This window comes from Monodon monoceros, unplaced genomic scaffold (assembly GCF_005190385.1).
Source record: "Monodon monoceros isolate NGI ecotype Baffin Bay Population unplaced genomic scaffold, NGI_Narwhal_1 Super_Scaffold_21, whole genome shotgun sequence".
In the NCBI taxonomy this organism is placed as follows: Eukaryota; Metazoa; Chordata; class Mammalia; order Artiodactyla; family Monodontidae; genus Monodon; species Monodon monoceros.
The window spans coordinates 107,241,112-107,264,111 of NW_021703778.1; the positions used below are offsets into that span (position 1 = coordinate 107,241,112).

Sequence of the window (23,000 nt, forward strand, 5' to 3'; positions counted from 1 at the left end):
CTATTCCCAGCTTCCCCCACTTCTCGCCTACATCTTCTATAAAAGAGGATGCATAGGTCAGAGAATATCTTTCCAACTCTCCCTTGCAGCAAGTGTGTGTGGGTGTGTGCACACACCCACTATACACTAAAACCTAGAACATTCTTTGGTATTTAAGTTGTTGAACAAAGTACAACAGATGAAATAGATTCTTACTGTTCACTCTAATGCACTCAACAAGAACTCATTAATTTGTTTTTAAAACATTACTACATGGGCTTCCCTGGTGGCGCAGTGGTTGAAAGTCCGCCTGCTGATGCAGGGACGCAGGTTCGTGCCCCGGTCCGGGAAGATCCCACAAGCCGCAGAGCGGCTGGGCCCATGAGCCATGGCCGCTGAGCCTGCGCGTCCAGAGCCTGTGCTCCGCAACGGGAGAGGCCACAACAGTGAGAGGCCCGCGTATCGAAAAAACAAAAAAAATTACTACATGCCAGATACTATGATAGATGGTGGAGCTAGAATGATGAGCAAGACAAAGTCCCAGCCCCAGGGAGCTCATAGTTTATTCTGAAAAATAAAAAGAGTTGTGAATATGAGGATAAAGGCAATAAGAGGGGTGAATTACAGAGTTCTGCGCTGGAAAGGAGAAGGAAAGCTTCACAAAGATGGGGACTGGTAAGCTGACTCTTAAGAAAGGAATTAAAGTTCACCAGATAGACAAGAGAGGGTATGGCTTTGGGAAAAACCACGGTCAAGCTGAATTTGCTCAAGGAGTGAAATAATTTTCAGTCTTTCCTATTTACTGATTTTTACAGACCAGACCAATATTCCCCAGTAACTGATCACCCATTTCCCACATTACTGCTGCAGTTACTCTCATCTAAAGAAACTCGTATTTATCTCTTTCCCCAAAGATATTGCTGCGGTTTGGTCTTCACATATTAAGACAACCTTTGGGATAACTGTCATTGACCTCAGGTTCCTTTACTCAGGCATGGTACAAGTCACTAACAGAAAAATCATTGCCTAATGAAGAATAAATGTAGAAATGTTCTATCATTCCTTTTCTATTCCATAGGCTCTGAAAAATTCTATAACCAGCCTGGAGCTATATTTAGACAACCATAATACATCCCACACAGAAAAGATAAAATTCCAATCGATCAAAATGACATTTCCCCATAATGGAAATAAAATGCAAACAGGCTAAGTACCCAACAATTTGGTTTAGTAAATTATGGTGCATCAACATGACAGAAAATTATTCAGCCTCCAAAAATGATAATTAAAATGATTATGTGTGGTATGTGGGAAAGAAAATGCAAAATAGCTTATACACATGATTGCATTAAAATGCCTCTGCTTGTGAAATATTACGTGGAAATAACATGAAAAAAATTAAAATCAGTAATTGCAGTGGGGATTGCAGTTTCTGGCGTATGTTTCTTTTCAAATTTTTCTTTAATGCTATCAATGGGTCATCTTTTAATTTTTTAAAGTTTGGTGTTTTTAAAGAGTGCTCTGAGTGTGGCTGCTGAATTCAAGTCCGCCATCTTCTTTGTTCCTCATACTTTGTTACAGTTAACACAGCCTAAGACCACAAGAGCTGTTTCATGCCACTCTCATTGAACTTAATGACAGCAACAAAAACTCTTATCTTACACTTTGTGATCAAAAAATTTTAATATAGAAACTTTCCTTTAACTTCACTAAATTTTTCTTTGCTAGAATAGAGCCATCAATTCTTCTTTTTCTTTTTTTTACGTAATAAAGTTTTATTTTTCAAAATGTACAGCTGGAGGGACCTGTTCATGCATCCTCACCAGTAGCTGGGGCATCTCCACCCTTGGTGTTTCTAGTGTAAGTTACGTGAGCTCTGTGCTTTGAAACCAGCTTAATAAGTCCTTTACTAAGGAGCTTCTGAAAGGCTGCCCTAGCCAGAGAACTGCTAATCTTCAGTCTCTCAGAGATGACAGTGAGGCTATGAGCTTATAGTTGGAAACTTGCTTACAGAGTTTGTCATATATCTTTTTGTCAAACAAGACTAGGTTATTGAGCTTGTCCCAAACTGTCTTTGGACCACTTCTTCTTTTTGGCCTTGCCCCCAGATTTGTTCATCAGATCTTTGTTTTTCTTGGCCGACTTTCTGGCATCTTTCTTCTCATCATCCTTGGGCAGCATAGCAAAGTTCAGAGAGCAGCTGCTACCATTCAGCCTCACTACAATGTTGGACAAAAAGCCCATCATTTCTATCTGTTGACATATTTTTAGCTATCGGAGAAAGAATAATGTAATAATTAAGAGTATGGGCAGTCTTCTTTCTTCTGGTTGCATTATCTTGGACAAGTTACTTAGCCTCTCTGTACTTCACTTTCTTGTCAGTAAAATAAGATGACAATAATTGTGATAATATTACCAACTGAATATTGAATTCTAATTTTGATAATTCTTGGGGTTGTCATAAAGATCCAATGAGATGATCCAATGAGATGATCCATGCCAAGCGTGGCCTATGTGCTCAATCACCGGTAGCTATTTATTGTCCTTACACTTGACTCATAGTGGGGTACGACTCTTCCTGACACCATTTATGCAGTTCTGGGCCACTCTCTAATCTTCTCTTGGCATATGTCCTTCTTTTTCATCTTTTATTCATATCTTTTTAAAATATGAGTTTAGGACTTCCCTGGTGGCGCAGTGGTTAAGAATCTGCCTGCCAATGCAGGGGACACGAGTTCAATCCCTGGTCCGGGAAGATCCTACACGCCACAGGGTAACTAAGCCCACAAGCCACAACTACTGAGCCCACGTGCCACAACTACTGAAGCCCACGCACCTAGAGCCTGTGCTCTGCAACAAGAGAAGCCACCACAATGAGAAGCCCGTGCACAGCAACTAGAGTAGCCCCCACTCACCACAACTAGAGAAAGCCCACATGCAGCAACAAAGACCCAACGCAGCCAAAAAATAAAATAAAACCTGAGTTTACCAGAGAGCTTTCTAGAAATGATACTTTCTTCTTTTCCTTGTTTTTTATCTGGATCATTTGTGACTACAATGTCAGAATTATATTATGTGAAGAATCCTGTTCCAGGGACTTCTCTGGTGGCTCAGTAGTTAAGAAGCTGCCTGCCAATGCAGGGGACACGGTTCGAGCCCTGGTCTGGGAAGATCCCACATGTGCGGAGCAACTAAGCCCATGCACCACAACTACTGAGCCTGTACTCTAGAGTCCATGAGCCACAACTACTGAGACCACGTGCCACAACTACTGAAGCCCACACGCCTAGGGCCCATGCTCTGCAACAAGAGAAGCCACCACAATGAAAAGCCCGTGCACCGCAACAAAGAGTAGCCCCCACTCGCCGCAACTACAGAAAGCCTGTGCACAGCAATGGAGATCCAATACAGCCAAAAAATTAATTAATTTTAAAAAAAGAAAAAAATTTTTTTCAATTGCTTTAAGAATCCTGTCCTGCTTGAACCATATTTTCTTTGAAGAGTTTCATGTCACAGAATCATGCCCATCTTTTGTATGAACTTTTCCAAACCTGTATTCCTACATGCTCAGGTTCGTATGGGATGATTCTGGCCTTCATACTCTTTGGCTTTCCTTAATTGAGGTGAAACCATGCAGCTTTTTATTCTTCTAAATTAAAAAAAAAAAAAAAAGACACACATGGTATACAAAGGAGTGAAAAAATAAAAAGCAAGTCACTCCCTCTTCTCCCAGAGGCAAACATTATTATGTGTTTTTTGTATTCTTTGGAAATACTCTATGCATTTTCATGCACATTTATATTTGCATACATATACATATGGGTACATATCACGTTTTGAACCCCAACTGGATCAGGCCATACACACTGCCCTACAAGTCACTTTTTACTCAGCAATATACCTTGGAGATTGTTTCATATCAGCACAAATAACACTTCATTTTTGTTTACAGCTGTGTAATTTCCATTGTATGGATGAATCCTAATTTTTTCACCAGCCCCATATTGATGTTCATTTGGGATATTTCTATTCTTATGTTATTACAAACATTCTGGAATAAATGTCTTTCACCTATTACATATATATTTTATATAGTATATAAATAACCATACTGCATAAATAATTTTGTGTTCTTCCTTTTCCACATATCATACATTTTGGAAGTTTTAGAAAGTTATTTTCAGTTTTTCTGTTATAGATACAGCAAAATGACTATCATCCTTAATAATTCAGATGTCATGAGAAATGTCATTTTGATCAATTGTGATTCTAACCTTTGAGGATACAGGATATATTAGAATTGTCCAAACAAAGCTTCTGGCAGATTACAGAACTCTTCAAAACCAAAGAAATAAGAAAAAAATTGATATAAACATTTCTTCTCCTTGGCAAACTCTTCTGTCAGAGACAAATAAGTTCCACACTTAGAGTTGTCAGACAAAGAAACTTAAGGTCACTATCTCTATTACAGCAAATGTGCAAGTAATATTTGTTAGAGTCCTGGAAATTTAAAAGCTGATTCAAAGAGTACATGCATTCATTGAAAAGTAGTCAAATTGTGCCCCAAACAGGTTGTACAAAGTACCTGACTTCCTCAAGTTTCTCATTACCCTGTTCATTACCAAAAAATTTTATCTTACAGTCAAAATTTGACCAAGAGCATCAAGTTTTCTATTTGTATCCTTAATATTCTGAGAGGTAAGTCAAGAATTGTCCTCTGCACTGCTTTTAGCCAAACAGGTCTTTGGGAAAAGTGCAGTTCCATCAGTATCCTTCTCACCAACATTCTCTAAGAATTGACTGTCAGATCCTGGATGGCCACCAGTGAACAAATGGAAGACCTGGGGATTTAAAATAACAGTGGTCCTGACTGTCGAGTGTCATTAGTTCATTCTTCTAATGGTGAATCAGCTTAACCACTTGGATCTGATTTGTTTACTGTCTCTAGGCTGTAATGTAGTTAATAAAAATGAAAAGTGAATTTCCAGATATATTACCAGCTTAGCTACTCTTTAATGCCTTAAGATACAGACAGGGAGCTTCTAGGGCAGAAAATCAAAGACTTCTTTGGCTCTTTCTGGACTCCAGATCTTAAATTCTGTAGCACTTCAGAGATGATTGCTGCTGCTGACAGAACTTATCACAAACCAGAGGAGCATTGCTCAGTGTAAAGAGTCTCACTTTTCCTCTTTAAGTGTACAGTGTCACTGCACTGAATCATCCTGTACACAGAACCATGTCTCTCATGTGAGAGACTATACAATTCATTCATTAATTCAACAAAAAAGTATAAGTATACTCTCTCTCAGACTCTGTCCTAGGTTCGGAGATAGTGATACGAACAAAACAGACAAAATTTACTACCCTCCTGGAGCTCACATTCTCGTGAGGTGGAGTAAGTCAATAAACAGAATAAGTAAAATATAAAATATACTGGATGGGGCTTCCCTGTTGGCGCAGTGGTTGGGGGTCCGCCTGCCGATGCAGGGGACACGGGTTCGTGCCCCGGGCCGGGAGGATCCCACATGCCGCGGAGCGGCTGGGCCCGTGAGCCATGGCTGCTGAGCCTGCGCGCGTCCAGAGCCTGTACTCCGCAGCGGGAGAGGCCACAACAGTGAGAGGCCCGCATACCGCAAAAAAAAAAAAAAAAAAGAGGAGTGGAGAAACAGCAGTAAACAGACATGGTGAGCATTTCTTGTATCTAATGGTAGAACTAAGAATAAAACAAAGGTAGGGACAGGGTCATAAGAACAGTATGTGAACATTATATGTTCTGACAAAGTAGAAAGAATGCAACTTCCAAAAAAGGGAAGTAGACGAGAGAAATGGGAATAGTAAAATAAGATCATTGAGTATTATAGAGGGACTAGGTAGGAGTCAAGGGACATCATTTAAAAGTGACAGACCAGCTAGTAAAAAGTAAGAAAAGGGGGATTAAGGGCACTCTTAAGGGATAAATACAAAGATAACCACAGAATAACAATACAAATCTTCCTAAATACCAAAAGAAAAATATATAAAAGCAAAGAAGACACACTACATAGTGAAACACAATGAATATAATTGTATCCAGTAATTATAACACAAAATAATATGACAAAGTTGAGACAAAACATATATATCATAAAATACAGATATCAATTATAATATATCAGATACACATTTCAATATTAATAAATCATATCAATAAATTTTAATGGGCTTAGCTTGCCCATTAAAAGAAAAAGAATTTTAAATTGGCTCACAAATCAAAACTCAACTCTGTGCTGTATACAAGAGACACTACTAAAACACGATCATTCAAAAAGGCTAAAACAAAGGAATAGGCAAAAATATATTAGGCAAATGGAAACCGTAAGAAAGTGGGCGTTGCCATCTTGATATCAAAGTAAAATTCAGGCTAATAGGCATTAAGTAAGACAAATGATGACACTTTATGATGCTAAAAGCCACAGTTCACAAAGAGATATAATAGTTATTAATACTCTTACCACCCCACTTACATCTAACATCCCCCATGTCTCATGAGCACAGAATTCCAGGGGACTCCATGTGTGGGAGTTTGGTGAGACTCAGAACGAGGACAAGGTAAGCATGTTTTGTCCACAGCTAAGTGGGGGCACTGATAGCCCTAAAAGGCCATGCTTTCTGTTTGAACCAGAACTTACTTCAAACACAGAAAGAAGGAAATGGCATTCAAAGAAACAAGAAGGACCTAGGAAATCTATCATATCCTTTTTTATTTGTGTTACTTCCTTGCGTTAGCCAACCACTTAAACTGAAAGTGGCGGAAAGGGAAAATAGAGCAATCCATGTTTTTGCTTTTGCTTTCACTCTTACTCATCAGTAAGCCAAAAGGAAAGAGTGTTGGTAGGGACCTCTCTGGTGGCGCAGTGGTTAAGAATCCGCCTGCCAATGCAGGGGACACCCGTTCGAGCCCTGGTCCAGGACTATCCCACATGCCTTAGAGCAACTAAGCCCGTGCACCACAACTACTGAAGCCCGCGTGCCTAGAGCCCACGCTCTGCAACAAGAGTAAGCCACCGCAATGAGAAGCCCGCACACCGCAACAAAGAGTAGCCCCTGCTCACCGCAACCAGAGAAAGCCCGCATGCAGCAACGAAGACCAAACGCGTCCAAAAATAAATAAAAATTTTTAAAAAAAGGAAAAAAGAGTGTTGGTAAAATGTGAGCATATTGAGAAGCAAAATAAAAATAGTTGTGTTCATTGTGTGCAATGTTTCCAATATTCTGTAAGAATGAAACATATATCCATATGAGCTATAAAGTACGAATTGTGTAATGTCAGGTGATTCCACATATGTGTTATATGCTCTTATATTTGTATTTTAAACTGACATTGCACTATATAAAGATGAACAGGAAATTTTATGCTAATAAAATTAAATTAAAATTTTTTCCTTAGAATGGTATTAAATAGTAAATAAAAATTAACAAGAAAGGAAGAGCTTTAGTAACTATATAGTGGAGAAACCACAGAATGCCCTAACCAGGTGATCAAAATTAACATCACCAATTAGAGGCAGGCAAATGTGATACCATGAGGAGGATGCAGCATTACTTATGTAGTATTCCAACTGGAAATAAATAAACTGAGTCTAATCATGAGGAAAAAACAGACAAACCTAAGTGAAGAACATTTGTTAAAATAATTTGCCTGTTTTCTTCAAAACTGTCAATGTCATGAAAGACAAAGAAAGGCTGAGGAACTGTGCCATGAAGGACATTAAAAAGACATGACACACACAAAAAAAGACATGACAACTAAATGCATTATGTCATCCTAGACTGGATTCTGTACATAAGGGGTGGGGTGGGGTGAGGTGGGGTGGAAATTTGCTATATAAAGGACACTATGGAACAATTGATAAAATTGGGATACAGACTGATAAAAAATATTGTATCAATGCTAAATTTCCTGAATTTGGTAACTGTACTGTAGCTATACAGTAGCTACACACTGGTATGTTAAGATTGACATACGTATTTATTTCATCTGCTATATATATATATATATATATATATATATAGAGAGAGAGAGAGAGAGAGAGAGAGAGAGAGAGAGGGAGATTGAGAGAATGAGACTGCAAATGTGGCAAAAGGTAAAAAATTGGTAAATTTGGATAAAGGTCTCGGGTACTATATATATATATATATATATATGTATATATATATATATATATATACTCTGTACTATTCTTGAAACTTTGAACTATTTCAAAATAAAAGCTTATTATTATCAGATCATACCTGCTCCCCTCTCATACCCTTCTAATGGTTTTCTACCACATTTTAAGGTGAATGCAAAACCTTTACCCTGATCCTTGTGATCCTTGTGATCTAATTGCCCTGCCTCTATTTTCCACCTCTATTTTCCACCATCTCCCCCAGGTCACTGGGATTCAGTTCCACTAGTCTTCCTGCTATTCTTCACCTACACAAGTTCCAACTTACGGTCTTCGTAGCAGCTGCTCCTTCCCTATAACACCTTGCCCTGCTCTTCACAAGGCTGACTCCTTTGTCTTATTCAAGCATCAGTTCACCCATGTCCTTTTCTAAACAAATATAAAGTGCCTGACCCCCAACCCAACCACTTTCCATCGCTTCCCTCTATTTTATTTTTATTATGATATTTATCACTACCCCGTGTCTCATGTTTTTGTTTGATCATTGTCTGTTCTGCTAAAATGTAAACTCCATGAGACCTTATTTGTCTATTCTTCACTGTATTTCCAGCGCCTGGAACAGTGGAACACAATGGACATATTATAAAGTGTTTGCTGAATGAACAGATGTTGCAATAAACATCCTTGTATATATGTATTTGTGTATGCTCTAGTGTAAATTTTGAGAAGTGAGATTCTTGGATCAAGGCACGTGTGTGAATTTTAAATTGCCGACGTCCCTCCAAAATTACCACACCAATTTATCTTACCCCAACAACCCCTGAGATGGTCTGATATTATTCACTTTTTTATATTTTCAATATGGTTACAAGGGTATTCAGCTAATAATAATTCACTATGTTATATATTTGTTTCATGCAACTTTCTGTATCTGTGTTATATATTACAATAAAAACAGCTTTAAAATATTTCAATATTATAGTAATAGAGAATTTGCTTGTAGAAATTCAGCAAGTAAAAGCCAGAGTGATTATTGGATACGAAAGGTATCCACTGTTATTCTTACATAAGTGAATTATTTTTTTGATCATGCCAAGGAAAGGGTTGGATGGTTGAGGACCAGAAAATATGTGAGGTATCCTAAAATTGCTTATATTTAATCCTAAACCAGCAAGATCTTAATGTACACTTTCTAATAAAAGCTTTAAAGGAAACTCTTTCTTTCTTTCTTATGGATCTTAGGACTTTGTAATAACTCTGAAATAAAAAAAGTAAGAGTATATTTATTGGCAAATTAAAAATGCTTAATTTCTAAGGACTAAAGCACTATAACTTTGTTACAATGCCTTCAATAATATTAACAACTCAACAATATTACAACATAATTTTAAGAACCCTAAATATCAGTGAGGCTAAAACTCAGAAGAAGATATACTGACTTCAAGTGAAGGACAAAATGAGAATCTCAATACTTTGGGGTCTAATTACTCTTAAACGAGACAAAGAACATCTGTTTTCTTCCACAAGGGTAGTGAAGCTTGCCCTTCTTTTTGTTTTGTTTGCTTTAGGTTCTGTATTTGATTAATTTCATGGCCACAAATGATATATTTGCAAAAAAATTACAGTGGATATTTGAACTCAACAGTCTCTCTTTAATTTTTTGCAGTTCTTATAAAATCTTCAAAAAGAAAGCAATAACCTTTTGTATAAAAAAATAAATAAAATTAAATTTAAAAAAAGTTTTAATGTTTATATATAAAAAAAAGAAAGCAATAATTAGAGTGGCACCCCTATGAATGCCCAGTGAAATGAAAACTAAAACTTTTGCTAGAGGGAGACCCATGAGGGAAGCAAATTTAACTCAACCAAGACTTAGGCTGCAGGATTCAGTTCTAAAAGTCGGTCAGATCTGAGCCACAGAACCCACTGGTTCCATTCCAGAAGCACAAATCAGGAATTCAGGGATCACTTATCAGCACCATTTCTCAGTTTGCTGGCAGTACCAGAATTCTAATAAATTAGTTCAAAAGTTCTTTGAACAAGTTCTTCAGGTAATATATCTGAATGGTTCCCTCCCACAGCTGCTAACAATTGCTGATCATGCAAACAACCCAAGTCCATTGAAAAAATATTTTTCCTTTATCTATTTATATGTATACAAACACATAAACATGTCATGTATAATGATTTAGGAAAGTTGTGCTTCTGTTGTTATAAACTATCAATTTTATTTATTGAGGGTTTACTATGTACCATGTTCTATATTGAGGTCTTTACATACTTCCTACTTAATCCACAGAAACTCTGCTAAGTAAGAATTATTTTCCCCCATTTTACAGTCAAGATATTGATGCTAAGAGAAAAATATGACTTGCTCAAGGTCACATGGATAATAATCAGTGGCTCTAGATTCCTTACCCACTACTCCAGGTTAGCTGTTTCCCCCTCATTGAAGTAAACCTGAACAAATATAAAGAAGCTGTCAGGCCAGCAGAAAATGGCAGGGAAATACTGCATACTTTCCCTTACAGCCATACTCTCATGGCCTAAAAAGGCCACATTCAGGTTCGTAATGGGGAGAGGTACTTCCACCATGATACTCTCTCCCATAAACCACACATGCTCAACCTTGACCAGTGTGAACTAGGGCTGTGAGTCTCATAGAAAAGAGCAGATATCAAAAACCAATGAAGATACCTGTCTATTTTGGAAAAGTGCTCCAAGAGATTCTGATACCCTGGGCCCTGACCTAAAGTTGAGAATTGTTGCACAAGGAATGTTAGAAGAGTTTAGAGAATTTCTTCCACCTATTTTCTGCATTTATCTCCTAAATAGGCAGTTGAGTACTGGCTCATGTGCTGCAAACGCTTGGGTCCAAACTCTATTTTATCTGGCTGAAATTCCCAAAACTGCATAGTTTATGCTTAGCATTATTTCTTAGTTTCAGAGCCAATTCAGTTTTGTTCTTTTTACTTCTTTTTGAACATCTGTTCCATTATAAGCTTATTTTTTAAGCTTATTTTTAATGCCATCACTTTTCCATTGAAGTATATATATGCACATATATACATACACATCTATACATAATTCTTGACATATTCAAAAGAATATAAATAATGTATATGTAAACTTTAAGCAAAATAAGATAAAGGTCACCCTGTATGACTGACAATCTAAAAATACAGAACATTGTCAAAAACTTATACCTACTTATGTGCCCTCCCCTTTTGGTGGAGTGTGCCCTCTCCTTATAAGCAGAGGCTCACAGAATAAACCTGGCAATGTTTTCTGATGTCCATGCTAGTGAGTTCTGTTCCTTGTTTTTACTTCCTTTAGCCATTTCATTCAGCTTTGGGTCCTTTGTGTATTCATTATTGACTGATGGATTCAGTCTGTAAATGTGTTAGTAAGTAAGATTGACCTGTAACTTCCTCTGTCATATTGAAATTTGGCTGAATTTGTTACCAAGGGAATAGGGGCCTCATAGAATAAGTTTTCTATTCTCTGAAATAAGTTGTGCAAGTTTACTCCTTGAAAATTTGGTAGAACTCACCTATAAAACAATCTGGGTCTGGAGTTTTCTTCATGGGAAAATATTAACTGCTAGTTGAATTTTTTTAATAGTTTTAGAACTATTTGGGCTTCCTAATCTTTTTGAAACAGTTTGTTTCTAGGATCTGTGGAAGAGGCTAATTCTGGAAAACTTAAAGCTTACATCTCTTTAAATATTACCTGACCACTCTCAGTCTAATTAGGACTCCAATTAGATATATATTAGATTTCCTCATACATCTACTTATTTTCATACTTTCCAGTTCCTTTTCTCCCTCTGTTGTGGTGATTATGGCTGTACCAAATCTGCTGTTAAATCCATTTGTTGAGTTTTAAAGTTTTAAACAATCGTATTTTCCATTTCCAGAAATTCCCTTTTATTTTCAAGCCTACATATTCATTCCTGACAGTCTTTTGTTGCTTACTTATTTTTTCAACTGCTTACATTATTTCTTTAAACATTTTTAACACAGCTGCCCTATATTCTATAAGTGACAATTCTGACAACTTAAGTCTTTGGGGGGAGGGGTCTAAATCTGTTCATTTTTTCTGCTGATTCTCATTCATAATGGCTTACCTTCCAATGTGCAGAGTGACCTTCGATTGCGAATGATTGCTTAACCTGCAAACTGAATTGCTGAAGATTTCCTCCAGAGACAATTGCTTCTGCTTCTGCAGTTGCTCATGTTGGATATCCCAGGCTCAAATTCCTCACCTGCTCACCAGGGAAAGGCCCAATATCTTGGTAGCACTGTGGCTACTGACATCTGCCTCATGCTTTCATTGTCCCCTGATCTACTGGTTGCTGTATTTGTGGAAAGACGGTCCTTGGAAACTTCTACTACTTCTTATGAGACCAGAGATGCCTCAAAGAGTGTGTCCTTGAGAGCCACACTACCAGAAGCAGAAATCTGACTGTGATGGTTTACACGGTGTTAACTCAGTTAAGCTGGAACTCTGTTACCCCCCAAATCGTCTCCTTCTGTGGTTGTGGGTTTGAGTTCACCAAGAGGAATTTATATGAGATTTACAAAGCAGAGTGAAGCAATGGCCATTACTCTCTGAAAGTTGTTGTAGTCAGACATGCTGACAGAAATACACAAAGGTGCCCTGCAGGATGGAGCTTGTCCTTGCTCTCCCCTGTTCCATGTCCAGTTTTTCTTCCCATTACTCACCCTGTTGACTCACAGCAGCCCCACACCTACGACCAGAAAGGTAAGTAGTGTCAAACAGCTTCCCACAGACCTGCCCATGAGGCCCCAAATCACTGGACGTGCTTGGCTCCTCTGGTACCTGACTGGTGACCCCTTCTCCAACCATCACTCCCCTCCCAGACCTACACTTCCCCAGCCCCTTGTCAACTGTGCAAGATCTAATTCTGATAAAAATCCTTTAACCCATAGCATGCATAATGTCTCTTCTCTTCAGACTGAATGCTGCCTAATATACCCCCATGGCTTTTAAATTTAGCTTAATCGATTATTTGGGGGAAAAAAAAAAAAGGCCAGAATGTCTATTTGAAGCTCTCATTCAACCAAAAAACCTTTACTGTGCCCCAGCTATATGCCAGGCACTGTCCCAGTCTCTGAGGACATTAAAAACTTGCTTTCAGGGCTTCCCTGGTGGCGCAGTGGTTGAGAGTCTACCTGCCGATGCAGGGGACACGGGTTCGTGCCCCGGTCCGGGAAGATCCCACATGCCGCGGAGCGGCTGGGCACATGAGCCATGGCCGCTGAGCCTGCGCGTCCAGAGCCTGTGCTCCGCAACGGCAGAGGCCACAACAGTGAGAGGCCCGCGTACCAAAAAAAAAAAAACAAAAAACTTGCTTTCAGAGAAAGACAAATACATAAGAAACACTATGTTCTGAAGTAAAGTAAATGATAGAACTCTGCACAGACTCAGAAGAGGGGCAGCCAATCCAGCTGGGTTTGTCAGAGAAGACTTTCAAATGAAGTAACCCTTGAATGGAGTCTTGAAATAAGTTCCTCAAGCTTGAGAAACATAAGGCCTCTTCTTTAAGAGTGTTTGGTCTGTTTGTGAGCTGTGTATTGACAATTCTTCACCACTTTTCCCTATCCTAACTCGAAATATCCTGGGCAGCAGCAGTCTGTGCTATATTTAGTTAGTGATTTAGTTTTTTCAAAACAATATCATTTGTCATATAAAATTAAAGTTGTTAATTTTAAACTAACTGGTTTTATAGATCTTCATATTCAATTTGTAAATATGTTTTGGTTTTATAAGACTAATGAAAGAAATTTATACCTAATTTATGTATATACATATTTAAGTAACATAATCATATAATTAATTCAAGTCAGCACTAGATGCTGTAAGAATTTTATTTTCTTTAGGAGAAGTCTCTATGTTGCTCAGGCTTAAGAAACATGAGGAATCATTCTTAAGTACTTCCTCCCCTTCACCATCCTAACCCTCCTCCCCCAAGAGACAAACAGTCACCAAGTCATGATGATTTGACATCATGAACCTTTCTTCTTCCCCTCTCCATCTTTATTACCTCTACATTTTCTGAGTCCCTGCAGTGGTTTAGCATCACAAGATCTACAGCATCAGATGCAAGCTCCTTCACATGGGGTCGCTGCACTGTGTTCTGATCTTCACTTGGTACAAGTGTCTCATTATATATCAACCTGCCACTGTTTTTTCTCATATATGTATGACAGTTTATCATAAATGCATGACTCCAACACAACCATCATAAGTACAGATGCATATGTGAGCACTGAAATATGACAGCAGAACTTAATTATAAGGTGATCAGCCTGATGACCTAGAATACATTTATATAACATTTTAAAAAATTATCATCAAAATCAAAACCAAAAACCTTTTAAATTCTCACAGATAACTCATGAACAATACCCTCCGCCCTGTTAAGTAAGGCCCATGCAATACATGGCACAGTACCTCTCAACTCAGGCTATACCCATGAATAAGGGATCCTCAGTTAAAAGTTTAAAAGTTTTGATAGCCAATAATAGTGCCTACTAAGGCAATTATTAGACATGATTTAACCCCAAAATAAGAGAAATAACTCAAGAAACTGTATAGGGTAAAAAATAATTATTTAAACAGGGTGAGATGTTGCATCAATTTTACAGAGTCTTGACAATAATTACAAGGGGTTCCAATAACTCAGACAAAGCATTCAAATGTTCTACTTTTTCCTACTCTCTTCAAATGACCAGAGCACATAGCTTGTGCCTACCTACCTCTCCCATCTAATCCCCCTCCCTCCTCACTCATGTACTAGAGCTGGACAAGTTCTTCCCTTCATCATGACAACTAACCTGCCTTTTCTTTTGCTTAGAAAACTGTTATACCCACTCTACCTGGCTGGCTCTTTCTCATCATCCAACCACCTGTTATTTAAACAGAAGGAAACTCAAGGATTTTCTTCTATTCATTACTGAAAAGCATCCCACTATATCAGGCCTGTTATGCCGAGCATATAAAATACGGTCTCACCTCTGGGAAAACATTAAACTCACCAACATTCAAATTATAGGGGTCCAAGAAGAAGAAGAGAAAAAGAAAGGGACTGAGAAAATATTTGAAGAGATTATAGTTGAAAACTTCCCTAATACGGGAAAGGAAACAGTTAATCAAGTCCAGGAAGCACAGAAAGTCCCACACAGGGTAAATCCACGGAGAAACACGCCAAGACACATATTAATCAAACTATCAAAAATTAAATACAAAGAAAACATATTAAAAGCAGCAAAGGAAAAACAACAAATAACACACAAGGGAATCCCCATAAGCTTAACAGCCGATCTTTCAGAAGAAATTCTGCAAGCCGGAAGGGAGTGGCAGGACATATTTAAAGTGATGAAGGAGAAAAACCTACAACCAAGATTACTCTACCCAGCAAGGATCTCATTGAGATTTGATGGAGAAATTAAAATCTTTACAGACAAGCAAAAGCTGAGAGACTTCAGCACCATGAAACCAGCTTTACAACAAATGCTAAAGGAACTGCTCCAGGAAGGAAACACAAGAGAAGGAAAAGACCTACAATAACAAACCCAAAACAATTAAGAAAATGGTAATAGGAACATACATATCCATAATTAACTTAAATGTAAATGGATTAAATGCTCCAACCAAAAGACATAGACTGGCTGAATGGATACAAAAACAAGACCCGTATATACACTGTCTACAACAGACCCACTTCAAACCTAGGGACACAAACAGACTGAAAGTGAGGGGATGCAAAAAGATATTCCATGCAAATGGAAATCAAAAGAAAGCTGGAGGAGCAATTCTCATATCAGAAAAAATAGACTTTAAAATAAAGACTATTAAAAGAGACAAAGAAGGACACTACATAATGATCAAGGGATCAATCCAAGAAGAAGATATAACAATTGTAAATATTTATGCACCCAACATAGAAGAACTTCAATACATAGGGCAAATGCTAACAGCCATAAAAGGGGAAATAGACAGTAACACAATCACAGTAGGGGACTTTAACACCACACTTTCGCCAATGGACAGATCATCCAAAATGAAAATAAATAAGGAAACACAAGCTTTAAATGACACATTAAACAAGATGGACTTAATTGATATTTATAGGACATTCAATCCAAAAACAACAGAATACACTTTCTTCTCAAGTGCACATGGAACATTCTCCAGGATTGATCATATCTTGGGTCACAAATCAAGTCTTGGTAAATAAAGAAAACTGAAATCATATCAAGTATCTTTTCTGAACCACAACGCTATGAGACTAGATATCAATTACAGGAAAAAAACTGTAAAAAACACAAACACATGGAGGGTAAAGAATACACTACTTAATAACCAAGAGCTCACTGAAGAAATCAAACAATACTTAGAAACAAATGACAATGAAAACACAACGACCTAAAACCTATGGGATGCAGCAAAAGCAGTTCTAAGAGGGAAGTTTATAGCAATACAATCCTATCTTAAGAAACAAGAAACATCTCAAATAAACAACCTAACCTTACACTTAAAGCAACTAGAGAAAGAAGAACAAAAACACCCCAAAGTTAGCAGAAGAAAAGAAACCATAAAGATCAGATCAGAAATAAATAAAAAAGAAATGAAGGAAATGATAGCAAAGATCAATAAAACTAAAAGCTGGTTCTTTGAGAAGATAAACAAAGTTGATAAACCATTAGCCAGATGCATCAAGCAAAAAAGGGAGAAGACTCAAATCAATAGAATTAGAAATGAAAAAGGAGAAGTAACAACTGACAGGGTAGAAATACAACGGATCATGAGAGATTACTACAAGCAACTCTATGCCAATAAAATGGAAAACCTGGAAGAAATGGACAAATTCTTAGAAATGCACAACCTGCCAAGACTGAATCAGGAAGAAATAGAAAATATGAACAGACCAATCACAAGCATTGAGATTGAAACTGTGATTAAAAATCTTCTAACAAACAAAAGCCCAGGACCAGATGGATTCACAGGCGAATTCTATCAAACATTTAGAGAAGAGCTAACACCTATCCCTCTCAAACTCTTCCAAAATATAGCAGAGGGAGGAATACTCCCAAACTCATTCTACGAGGCCACCATCACCCTGATACCAAAACCAGACAAAGATGTCACAAAGAAAGAAAACTACAGGCCAATATCACTGATGAACATAAATGCAAAAATCCGCAACAAAATACTAGCAAACAGAATCCATCAGCACATTAAAAGGATCAAACACCATGATCAAATGGGGTTTATCCCAGGAATGCAAGGATTCTTCAATATACGCAAATCAATCAATGTGATACACCATATTAACAAACTGAAGGAGAAAAATCATATGATCATCTCAGTCGATGCAGAAAAAGCTTTCAGCAAAATTCAACACCCATATATGATAAAAACCCTGCAGAAGGTAGGCATAGAGGGAACTTTCCTCAACATAATAAAGGCCATATATGACAATCCCACAGCCAACATCGTCCTCAATGGTGAAAAACTGAAACCATTTCACTAAGATCAGGAACAAGACAAGGTTGTCCACTCTCACCAGTATTATTCAACAAGGTTTGGAAGTTTTAGCCACAGCAATCAGAGAAGAAAAAGAAATAAAAGGAATCCAATTCGGAAAAGAAGAAGGAAAGCTGTCACTGCTTGCAGATGACATGATACTATACATAGAGAATCCTAAAGATGCTACCAGAAAACTACTAAAGCTAATCAATGAATTTGGTAAAGTAGCAGGATACAAAATTAATGGACAGAAATCTCTAGCATTCCTAATGATAAAATATCTGAAAGTGAAATTAAGAAAACACTTCCATTTACCATTGCAACAAAAGAATAAAATATCTAGGAATAAACCTACCTAAGGAGACAAAAGACCTGTATGCAGAAACTATAGGACACTATTGAAAGAAATTAAAGATCATACAAATAGATGGAGAGATATACCATGTTCTTGGATTGGAATAATCAACATTGTGAATATGACTCTCTCCCCAAAGCAATCTACAGATTCACTGCAATCCCTATCAAACTACCAATGGCATTTTTCACAGAACTAGAACAAAAATTTCCCAATTTTTATGGAAAAACAAAAGACGCCAAATAGCCAAAGCAATCTTGGGAAAGAAAAATGGAGCTGGAGGAATCAGGCTCCCTGACTTCAGACTATACTACAAAGCTACAGTAATCAAGACAGTATGGTACTGGCACAAAAACAGAAATATAGATCAATGGAACAGTATAGAAAGCACAGAGATAAACCCATGCATATATGGTCACCTTATCTTTGATAAAGGAAGCAAGAATATACAGTGGAGAAAAGACAGCCTCTTAAATAAGTGGTGCTGGGAAAACAGGACAGGTACAGGTAAAAGTATGAAATTAGAACACTCCTTAACACCATACATAAAAATAAACTCAAAATTGATTAAAGACCTAAATGTAAGGGCAAACACTTCAAACTCTTAGAGGAAAACATAGGCAGAACACTCTATGACATAAATCACAGCAAGATCCTTTCTGACCCACCTCCTAGAGAAATGGAAATAAAAACAAAAATAAACAAATGGGACTTAATGAAACTTAAAACCTTTTGCACAGCAAAGGAAACCATAAACAAGATAAAAAGACAACCTTCAGAATGGGACAAAATATTTGCAAATGAAGCAACTGACACAGGATTAATCTCCAAAATTTACAAGCAGCTCATGCAGCTCAATACCAAAAAAAAAAAAACACCCCAATGCAAAAATGGGCAGAAGATCTAAATAGGCATTCCTCCAAAGAACATATTCAGATTGCCAACAAACACATGAAAGAATGCTCAACATCATTAATCATTAGAGAAATGCAAATCAAAACTACAATGAGATATCATCTCACACCAGTAAGAATGGCCATCATCAAAAAATCTACAAACTATAAATGCTGGAGAGGGTGTGGAGAAAAGGGAACCCTCTTGCACTGTTGGTGGGAATGTAAATTGATACAGCCACTATGGAGAACAGTATGGAGGTTCCTTAAAAAACTAAAAATAGAACTACCATATGACCCAGCAATCCCACTACTGGGCATATACCCTGAGAAAGCCATAATTCAAAAAGAGTCATGTACCACAATGTTCATTGCAGCTCTCTTTACAATAGCCAGGACATGGAAGCAACCTAAGTGTCCATCATCGGATGAATGGATAAAGAAGGTGTGGCACATATATACAATGGAATATTACTCAGCCATAAGAAGAAATGAAATTGAGTTATTTGTAGTGAGGTGGATGGACCTAGAGTCTGTCATACAGAGTGAAGTGAGTCAGAAAGAGAAAAACAAATACCGTATGCTAACACATATAAATGGAATCTAAGAAAAAAAAACAAAGGTCATGAAGAAACTAGGGGCAAGATGGCAATAAAGACACAGACCTACTAGAGAATGGACTTGAGGATATGGGGCAGGGGAAGGGTAAGCCGTGACGAAGTGAGAGAGTGGCATGGACATATATACACTACCAAATGTAAAACAGATAGCTAGTGGGAAGCAGCCGCACAGCACAGGGAGATCAACGTGGTGCTTTGTGACCACCTAGAGGGGTGGGATAGGGACGATGGGAGGGAGGGAGGTGCAAGAGCGAAGAGATTTGAAGATATATGTATATATATAACTGATTCACTTTGTTAAAAAGCAGAAACTAACACACCATTGTAAAGCAATTATACTCCAATAAAGATGTTAAATAAATAAATAAAAATTTTAAATAAATAAAATACGGTCTCAAATATTATTCAGTCATAAAAATTGAAATCTTGCCATATGCAGCAACATGGAAGGACCTTGAGAGCATTATGCTAAGTGCAGTAAGGCAGAGAAAAATATCATTTGATCTCACTTGTATGTGGAACCTAAAAAACAAAAAAATCAAAAAACCAAAGTCATAGATACAGAGGTGGGGGTTTGGGGGTAGAGAAAATGGGTGAAGGGGGTCAAACGGCACAAACTTCCACTTATAAACTAAGTAAATTGTTATTGTTACAACTATATTCAATATCCTGTGATAAACCATAATGGGAAAGAATGTGAAAAAGAATATATATATATGTATAACTGAATCACTTTGCTGTACAGCAGAAATTAACACAACATTGTAAATCAACTATATTTCAATAAAGTATAAAAAAGTTTAACGGTATATATTGTCTTTTTAGATATAATTCTATTGCATACTTAATGGACTACAGTATAAACATAACTTTTATATGCACTAGGAAACCAAAAAATTGGCGTGACTTGCTTTATTGTGATATTCACTTTACTTGAGGGGCGTGGAACTGAACAAGCAATATCTCTGGCTATGCCTGTATGAGGTCTCACCTCACCAGTTTTAACAGTGGTTGAGATTTGGGGATCCAGTCTGTAGGATTAGTCAAAAGTTGTCTGAGTGTGATGATATATTCAAGTCTAACATCTCAGACCCTGGCAACTCCAGGTCTTTCTGGGACACTGACAAGTTCCAAGGTATAGTAGATATCATATGGTCAACATAGGCTCCTAAAATTCTTCCATTGGAACGTTCCTAGGTTCTGGTAGCTTATGAACTGATAAGAGTTCCTGTAACTTTCAGTATTGTAAAGACTAGGGGCTAATCTCAGGGACCAATTAAGAAATCCAATTAGAAGACTGGGACTGATATCTATGAAACTTATATCTAAAGCAGCGTTTCTCAAAATGTGATCCCCAGTGGCATCAGCATCATCTGAGAACTTCTTAGAAATGCAAATTACAGGGTGCTGCCCTCCACACAATGAATCAGAAATTACAGGGGTGAGGCCCCAAAATCTGTATTTAACAAGACTTCCAGGTAATTCAGATGCACAATAAGGTTTAAGAACCACTGATCCAAAGGCATCCTAAAAAGACATTGTCTTTTATGAAGAAGTAGCATAGTAGTAAACAACCTGATAGACCGCACATCTAAAAATTCCAAGAATGTGGCATACTGATGGAAAAAGTAATCATTAGATCCTTCTTTGTTTGTTTTCTAAGAATTGGGCACCAGGAACACACGGAACCACTTAGTTCTCTGGTCTAAGTAGCTGGCCAGAATCTGGGTCCAGATCTGGACAGAAGACAGGGGTATTAAGAAGGTCAGAGAAGCGACCACCAACAAAAGTTCCAGAACGGCATCAGATTTTAATATTTTATGGTAGAACTGGCCAATCTCATGCTCCACCCCATACCGTGGCACATTGAAAACATATCCGTCTGCTTTAAGCACATTCTTATCCTGCCTGTAAGATTTTTTTTTTGCTCCCCAAATAAGGTACACATTTAAAAAGATGTCATTGAAGTTTATGGATCTGTGTATTTTGTAAATGCACGGCCATGAACTGCATTCACAGCTGTGGCCTTCCCCCTGATAGAACATATTAAGCTGCCAGTAATGCATTCTCTGTGAGAGCCAAGGGGGAAAGCCTCCTTTCGTCCCTCTTTATGTAGTGACTTCCACAAGTTCTCAGACTCCAGCAGCACAGGAAATCTGTTCCCTTGGAATTTTGTCAATAAAAATAGGAAACAGAAAACTACAGACAAAAATCAAGAAATTACATCCTCCAAGATAATCGTCATTACTAATCAAAAGAGAATGGGTGATGCACACGGCAGAGAAATACAGAACTTACAGTCAAACACACCTGAGGCCCCCATTTCAGAACCCTTAGGCTTAGCTACAAGAAAAGTCCCCTTCTAGGCTAATTCCAAAGAGTCATGAAGAATTGGATTCTACAGCTTTGGGCAACTGACGGGGAAATATCGAAAAGGCAGTGAAATTCACCACTTCTTTCCATAACCCTCTTCCACCTCCACGTAAACCTTCTTTGCCACCCACATTCAGTCAGTCAAATAACTACCTTTGCAATGTCTCACCCATCACCTTGACCCAAATGTCTAAGGCTGTGTAAAAACAGCATTGTCAGATTTCATAAACGTGCAATGATGACTCACGCTTAAGAGAGACATTCTGTCACAAGGGAAACAGAGCTTGTCAAAGGAACTCATATTAAAATTGGGTAGGTCTCAAATTATAGGTTAGAGTGCTTTATTTTTAGAGATAAGTTTTATATTTTGTACTGTTTCTCAAAAATTAAATTTTAATAAATGGTGCTTCATTTTTAAAACCAGGACTAGTATTTTACTATTATGAATCATTTGAATTTTGTATTTGTCAATAATTAAGACAGTTTCTATTTTTAAAGAATTTTAGTATTTAGACTCTATTCTGCTTACTCTTGAAATTAAATAGCAATTAATTTTTGGCCCCATAAAAACCTGCATTCTTTTGTCATGTGTGAATACACCAATTTATATGTCTTTTACCTTCAAATACCAGTCATTTAACAGTTGGTTAAACATGCTGCCTTCAGTAAAGTCATTCTCAACACTGTTTAAATAATATATCTTTGAATCATCTACTTCTAGGAGTCAAGTTCCCAAGTTTTCTTTGAACGTTCCTCTCCCTACATCTTTTCTCTTTTTTCTCCTTCTGTTTCTCCCTGACAATAAAAGGTCTAAGGAAAATAACCTAAGGGTGAAAATGTTTACAGGGTGTGATTCAAAGAATCTCCATCTGGGACTCGTACTTGAAGAAAAGTGTGAGACTTGGGACTTTCACTAATTTTGTTTTCTCCCTTGCCAGGTGTGGAAGTCCCCTTGGTGCTCTCCTCTTTATCATTTTGCTGGTGGTGGTCACAGTGCTGTGTGGCAACTTCTGGGCTGCCCCAGGAGGAAAATGATCAGCTCCTGAGAACAGGCAGGAACAGCATGGCCTCACAG

The 23,000-nt window shown here is 37.6% G+C and overlaps 1 pseudogene; it reads right to left on the reverse strand.

Moving 5' to 3' along the window:
* Window positions 1-1,788: 1,788 nt before the first annotated feature.
* On the reverse strand, window positions 1,789-2,160 carry LOC114903721 (annotated as a pseudogene).
* Between the last annotated feature and the right edge of the window lie 20,840 nt (window positions 2,161-23,000).